This window comes from Piliocolobus tephrosceles, unplaced genomic scaffold (assembly GCF_002776525.5).
Source record: "Piliocolobus tephrosceles isolate RC106 unplaced genomic scaffold, ASM277652v3 unscaffolded_365, whole genome shotgun sequence".
NCBI classification, from domain to species: Eukaryota; Metazoa; Chordata; class Mammalia; order Primates; family Cercopithecidae; genus Piliocolobus; species Piliocolobus tephrosceles.
Genome location: NW_022320420.1, coordinates 38,769 through 46,384, shown reverse-complemented (window position 1 = coordinate 46,384; position 7,616 = coordinate 38,769). Strand labels below are relative to the sequence as shown.

The 7,616-nt window shown below is 46.5% G+C and overlaps 1 long non-coding RNA gene across 1 annotated transcript in view; it reads left to right on the top strand.

Annotated features, from left to right (window-relative positions):
• Window positions 1-3,374: 3,374 nt before the first annotated feature.
• LOC113220077 overlaps window positions 3,375-7,616 on the top strand; it is a 42,018-nt gene continuing 37,776 nt past the window's right edge. Inside the window, exons 1-2 of the long non-coding RNA XR_003307022.1 lie at window positions 3,375-3,541; window positions 6,680-6,768. This is a non-coding gene — a long non-coding RNA (uncharacterized LOC113220077). The remainder of the gene's footprint in view (window positions 3,542-6,679; window positions 6,769-7,616) is intronic.

Below are 7,616 nucleotides of genomic sequence, written 5' to 3'. Positions count from 1 at the left end.
GCGCCTGGGCGTTGTCTCCGCCTCGTGTGGCACCGGGGGCTTCGCGTCTGCTGCGATACCGCGTGGGCCAGCGCGGGGGTCCCGGGGCCCTGCGAGTGCGGGCTGGTCCCCACTGCTCCCCGGCTCCCCGCGTCTGCCTGGGAGGGGACTGCATGGACCCGGGCGCTGGGTTCTGCCCGGTCCTCCGCGTCCTGGCTGGTCCCCGCGTGCGGCAGAGTGGGCCCTGCATGGACCCACTCATGGAACGGTGTCCGGGTCACCGCGTGTGGAGACTCCAACGCCCTCCCCGCCCTCCCTCACAGTGAGGCTGCTTCGCCAGACTCACCGAGGGGACTGCGCGGACCCTCAGACGAGGGAGTCCGTGACTCTGGGTGGGGGCTCTTTCCTGGCCCCGCATGATGGCTTCCTGAGTGTTTTGTCACTTATATAGGTGACTGCGTGGACCCGCGCGCGTGAGTCCCGGCTGCCCTGCCACTGGGGCTGTGCGCCACCCCGTGACTTGTCTGGGTCGACCCGCCTGGGACGCGCGTGTAGTGGGGGTCTGTGCGCGGGGTGCGCGGTTGCTGGGGGCGCACTGTCCCCGCCCCGTGATTTATCCTCTCACTTGCTGGGCAGGAAAAAGCGAAAGGCACGGGCCCAGAGCTGTCGCGCAGTGGCCTCACCGACCTCTGCCCAGGCCGGCGGGTCCTGGGGGGCGAGGGGTTGTCACCGCGCGTCCCACTGCCGCACTTCCTGCTCTAGCTTTCGACTGGGCTCTCATTGGTGGGAGCAGGGCCCTTCTGCCTGGCGCTTCTTGATTTCTTCCGTTGGTAATGGGAAGAAAAAAAAAATCTGGAAAGCCAGATTGAACTTTGTAGCTCTCAGCGCCTGGAGAGTGGAAGAAACTCTCCCAAGAATTTGGCGGGCTGCAAATGCGTTTCACACAGGAGCATCCACACCCACGGAATGAGGCCAAGGCGGTTACAGTTAGAGGTCAGATTTATGAGGGGGGAGCCAGGGTGAGGTCCATAGGTGGGGAGACTCCAACCTCAGCTTGATGGGGTCCCTCAGACATGTATTTCTCAGCCACCAGAGAAAGTGGAATTACTCCTTAGTGGATGCTTTCCTCAAACTTTTGAAAAACCTGTAATATCCCAGGAAGCATAATCGAACTGGACAGTTTTCCCCTTTTAAGAGTGTTAAACGTCCCGGAGACAAACAGCAGAAGGCTCAAGGAGTCCAAATACTCAACCTGAAGTTCTTTCTGAACAAGAGATGGTGTATAAGTGACAGGCATACGAGACAAAACTGAACTAATCACCGCAGCTGTGGCTCCTAGCCCTGTAGCGTGTCATGCAGGCCCTTTTGCCGTCTCTGCCCTCCGCTGTCCCAGACCCCAAGGCTACAGCCCACTTCCAGTCATCAGCTCCTGCCGACCCATTGCTATGAACTCTGTTTCATTGGCTCCCTTCTCTCTGAAGTTTTGCTTGTTCTCCTGAAGTCCTGGTCTTTAAGAGCTTATGATCTGCAGGGACAGATTGGCTTTGGGCAGTACATAGTTAACTGTAGCACAGCTTGAAAAATGCTCTGATAGAGATGGGCAGGCAGTTTGTACATGCGAGTAAGTGCGAGGTCGTTTTTGAATACCACGAATTCAAGTATTCATGCTTTTTAAAATCTGCAATTCTTTGACTCTCCAGAGGGTTTTTAGATTTTTTTTTTCTATTACTGCCTAGTGTTTGTTGCATAGTTCAGAGTACTTGATGAAAACTTACCAGGTCTGCTGGGTGCGGTGGCTCACGCCTGTAATCGGAGGACTTTGGGATGCCTAGGCAGGCGGATCACTTAAGGTCAGGAGTTCGAGACCAACCTGGCCAACATGGTGAAACCCTGTCTCTACTAAAAATACAAAAATTAGTTGGGCGTGGTGGTGGGCGCCTGTAATCGCAGCAACTCAGGAGACTGAGGCAGGAGAATAGCTTGAACCCAGGAGGCGGAGGTTACAGTGAGTGAAATGGCTCCACTGCACCCCAGCCTGGGCCATAGAGTGAGACTTCCTCTCAAAACAAAAACAGAAACAATGTACTGGGTCTACCTCCGGCTCTGGAATTTTCCTGGAAGGTCTTCTCTTCTGGGCTTTATTTTTCTCACTTTTGAGGGTTGTAAATGACATAATTTCCAAGAATCTTTGCCCTACACCTTTAATTCTTTCAAGCAAATATAGCAGAGAAAAATTCTCTTCCCCGCAATGGTGTAAGGAAGTCTCTCACAGAAGGGGGCACTTGGGTATGGAGAAGACACAGTGTGTGTGTGTGTATATATATATATGTATGTATTTTTTTTTTGGAGTCGGAGTTTTGCTCTGTTGACCAGGCTGGAGAGCAGTGGCAGGATCTCCGCTCACTGCAAGCTCCGCCTCCTGGGTTCACTCCATTCTCCTACCTCAGCCTTCCAAGCAGCTGGGACTATAGGCACCTACCACCACGGCCGGCTATTTTTTTGTATTTGTAGTAGAAACAGGATTTCACTGTGCTAGCCAGGATGGTCTCCATCTCCTGACTTCGTGATCTGCCCGCCTCGGCCTTCCAGAGTGCTGGGGATTACAGGTGTGAGCCACTGTTCCTGGCCCACAGAGGATAAAGTTTTGAGCTCTACATTTCAGAGTTCGTCTCTCTAGCCCTGGCCTGGGTCCCAAACAGGGAACTTAATTCACTCTATCACTGAAGTATACTCTTGCTTTGATGCCATTGGTATGTTGTCCTAGAGATTTGCTGTGGCTGCCAGGAGTGTTTCATAGTTAAGAACTGATGCAACCTGTCTTTTGTCAGTTTATGAGTCTATAAACCATCTTGTTTCCTTTAGTATTATCTCCCTGGAACTGGAAGGTCAGAGATGAAGTTTTCTTAGATTCTAAGTCTCAGTCTTTGGTATCTACCTTTGTCTGTCTCCCATGTTACCTGCTGTTTTTTTTTTTTCCCCCACCTGTTTTTCATTTTAATGTTTTTATTGGATAGGTGTCTATTATTGCAGGCTACCTCAAACATTTTTGGATATTGACAGGATATAAGTATGAATAATATGTAAAAGATAACTTATTCTAGTTCTTTTGAGCAGAGGATTTGGTTTCGATATGTGGCCCTATTAAAGTTTTTCTTAAGTCCAAGTACTTTGTGAACTTCAGTTCCCTCACCTGTAAAATGGAGTTAGTTGTTAGTAATACCTGTTCTGCCCAACTCAGGAGATTGTTTTGAGGATGAAATGAAATCATGAATGTAATGGAATTTTGTAAATTTTAAATGAAAGATTGTATTACCTAAGATTTTTTTTTTAAACGCTAATAAACCCGGCCCTGGTCCTCAGAGAATTTATATTTTCTGTGCAGATATTAAGTTATACTGTCATATATAGTGTTGACAAACATTGATACAGATTTCCTGTGAAGTGCAGAAGCACCGTCGTAGAAGCAGAGATGCAGAGGCAGCACTGGTGACTCACACATGGAGAGCTGGAGTTCTTGGTCTAGTGGGATAAACTGACCTGGACATCATTTCGGTGCAGTGGAGTGAGTGCTGGGATGGGCTCCCTCGGGGCATCTGGGGCTGGGTTTGTCTGGTGTTTAGTCTCCTGCCTGGTCCTCAGAGTTTACCGGTAAGATGAGCATTGGGAGGTTTCTAAGTGAAAGGAAAGGCAATCACTTACCTGAAACCTGAAATTTGTAGGTGTTCTGGGCCATTTCTAATTCACTGAATGTTTTGTCAGAGCAAGTCTATCATCTCTTTTGGATGGAGTGTGGCCAGCCCTGCCTTGCGATATAAGGAAATCGGGAAATGCTTGTCAGGTGACAACACCGTGCCAGACATTCTTCTAGGGGTTTCCACGTAAATCACTGTATCCATTTCTGTTGCTGCTTTACCACATTTCCACATATTTCGTGGCTTAAAACAATTGAAATTGTATCATCTCACAGTTCTGTAGGGCAGAAGTCTGACGTGGGTGTCACTGGGCAAAAATCACCATGTGGTCTGGGCTGCATTCCTCATTGGAGAATTGTTTCCAAGCGCTTTTGGCCAAATCTAGTTCCTTGTGGTTGCAGGACTGAGGTGTCTGTTCCCTTGCTGGCCATCTGTTGGGGGCTGCCCTCAGCTCCTGAGGCCTCTGTCTGGTCTTTGCACGTGGTCCCATCAGCTCAGGACTAGCTGGGCCAGGGACCTGGTCAGGCTCTCCAGTTCCCCTGTGTGCATTTCTCTTCTTCCAGTCTGAGAAAATTCTATGCCCTATTTTAAAATATTGTTTTGAGATGGAGTCTTCGCACTGTTGGCCAGGCTGGAGTGCAGTGGCGTGATCTGAGCTTGCTGCAACCTCTACCTCCCGGGTTCAAGTGATTCTCCTGCTTCAGCCTCCTGAGTAGCTGAGACTACAGGTGCCTGCAACGATGCCCGACTAATTTTTGTATTTTTAGTAGAGATGGGGTTTCACCATTTTAGCCAGGGTAGTCTCCATCTCTTGATCTCGTGATCCGCCTGCCTTAGCCTCTCAAAGTGCGGAGATTACAGTGGTGAGCCACCTCGCCTGGCCAGTTCTATGCTCTTAGATGCTCATGGGATTAGATTGGACCTCGCTGGATAGCCCAGGATACTTCTCCTAAGGCCTGTGGCAAAGCCCTTTTGCTGCATGACATAGTCACAGGTCTCGGGGGTTGGAACCTCCCACCAGTTACCGATCCACTTACTACAGCAGCCTGGGAGGTGCTTTTCATTGCCTCTGGTTAACAGGTATCATTTTTTTTTTTTTTTTTGCAAATTGGCAGGAAGATGAAGGTGTTTTTTTTTTTGAGATGGAGTCTCATTCTGTTGCCCGGGCTGGAGTGCAGTGGTGCGATCTTGGCTCACCACAACTTCCACCTCCAGGGTTCAAGCAGTTCTGCCTCAGCCTCCTGAGTAGCTGGGACCACAGGCACGTGCCCCCAGGCATGGCTAATTTTTGTATTTTTAGTACATATGGGGTTTCAGTATGTTGACCAAACTGGTCACAAACTCCTGACCTCGTGATCCACCCACCTTGGCCTCCCAAAGTGATAGGATTACAGGCATGAGCCACCGCACCCAGCCATGAAGATCCTTCTTAAATGAACAAACCGTTCCTCTGACTTGATGTGACGCTGTTGGTGAGACTGATAGCAGTGGAGACAGGTCCGTCAGAAATGGAGCAAACCTTTGTGTTTTGGAGTATTTTGATGGCCTGCCCTGATTATGTAAGTTTTGCTAAGAAGTCATTAGAGTAATTCCTCTACTGGAAGAAACACCCATATGGGGACTTTGGGACCTTGCCTTTTCAAGTTTTACACAAAGGACTCTCCATGGGTGAAAAGTACATGATTCCAGGTCCATTTCTAGAATGGAAACAGCTGCATCAACCCAATAGCCATTCACATTCCTGAGTTTGAGAGAATCCGATTGTTTCAAGGCTGAAGCCAAAAGCCCAATAAACAATGTTTGTACCTGTTTTCATAGTTAGGAATTAGGTGCATCCTGTGGTCAAGAAAATAACTGATGGTGGTCACCAAGCAGTTTAAAACCAAGCAGGACCTCATTTTATCATGTGGGTGTTTTTGATTTTTTAAATGAAGTTTTTATTTTCCTGTGCAATAAATGACAAGCTCTGACTTGAAATACATTTCCTTTAATAAACCAGATTCTAGGGCCGGGCGCGGTCGCTCACACCTGTAATCCCAGACTTTGGGAGGCCGAGGAGGGCAGACCATGAGGTCAGGATATTGAGACCAACCTGGCTATAGTGAAACCCTGACTCTACTAAAAATACAAAAAATCAGCCGGGCATGGTGGCAAGCGCCTTTAGTCCCAGCTACTCGGGAGGCTGAGACAGGAGAATGGCGTGAACCCGGGAAGCAGAGCTTGCAGTGAGCCCAGATCACGCCACTGCCCTCCATCCTGGACGACAAAGCAAGACTCGGTCTTAAAAAAAAAAAAAAAAAAAAAGGAAAAATAAAGAAATCGGAATCCATAATCCTAAGGTTCTTAACCCAGCTCTCAGAAATTTATGACGTCCCGAAAATCCTGTGCAACAATTTTGTGTATATGCATCCATGTGTTTATGGGGAGATGATTTATAGCTCTCCATACATTTTCAAAGTGGTTGGATTCCAAAAAATTTTAGAATACACCTCTTGGGCCTGGTGTGGTGGCTCACACCTGTAATCCCAGCACTTAGGGAGGCTGAGGCAGTAGGATCCACTGAGGTCAGGAGCTTAAGACCAGCAACATAGTGAGACCTCCACCTCTACCACAAAAAAAAAAAAAAAAAAAAAAAAGAAAGAAAAATGCTACCCTATTACCTATTTAGAATTACCCAATATGGCTCAGACCTGGTGAGATTTCTTTCCCAGATCTCCCTTACTTAGATATTCTGTGCTTCCCCGGATTTCATTTTCTCTTCCAGCATGAAGCAAAATACACAAACCTAATATTTTTCTTTTTCTTTTTTTTTTTTTTTAACTGCAAATGAGTTCTAGATGGACTTTGTCTTTGGTCTGTGAGACTCCAAATGATTAAGCATAAAGCAAACGTTTCCCAAGTGATGTTTCAATTTATAGACCAGGAGTTTGGCGATAATGTTAAGTGCAATTAGAAGCAATGTGGTGCCTAGATACTTAAGTTCTAGATTAATTTCATTCTCTTCACAGTTCTGGAACCTCATTTCTGCACTGGGACCTGAGCGTTAATGTCCCCTATATGACTGGACTGAAGTGTTTGGGGTCTATCCTTTAACCAGGTGAAAGAAAGAAACAAGTTAAGCTTCTATTTTTTGCTTCTAGGATTAACTTTACCTACTTGTTATGCATTTATTATGAACTATTGGGAAAAAAATCAATTAAATAAATAGTATATTTTTCCAGCAAAATCTTAAGAGCTGGTATTAATTGTGAGATGCAAATATTACTTTTGTCTTAGGTCATTCCACCCTCCTCTTGTTGTGACTTTTGCCACATTATAAGCCTAGATATGTCCATAAACAGCAAATAAATGAGGTGTTCTGTTATATCTTAGCAATTAGATTCTTCCTGTTTTCTAGCCTCAATGCTTAGGTAGGAAATACCCAAGAATACATAGATCTCACGTACTAACTGACCATAAAATGAACATTAAGAAGGCTATTACTTCCTAGATGATGAAATGCAGGCTGACAAACCAGGGGACCAAATCATGAGCAGTTCCATCTCCAAATCTCGTTGCTTAATGGCGAGGTTTCTACCCTCCCATAGTTCCACTAAAGACAATCTAACAGTGTAAACAAGCAGGAGAGAAGACCCATTTCTGCAGCAGTCGTGATTATGTTAGTAGGAGCCATCACATCTAATGACCTGATTAGAGAATCCTAACCATCTTTCCAGCGTTGGCTTCAGTAATGGGAAGCAGTTAAGTCCAGATATGAGTAATTGGAGTTGATTTCACCACCTGAAATGAAAACACATTTCTCTCAATGAAATCGTTCTGCCTCTGCCTTGTAATATTCGAGCTGATGTATGGTAAGGCACTTCTGCTCTTATATATTACCACTGATGACACATAATACATATTTCCTTTTAACTTTGTCATTTTTGCTAGAGGGAGAAATAAAAT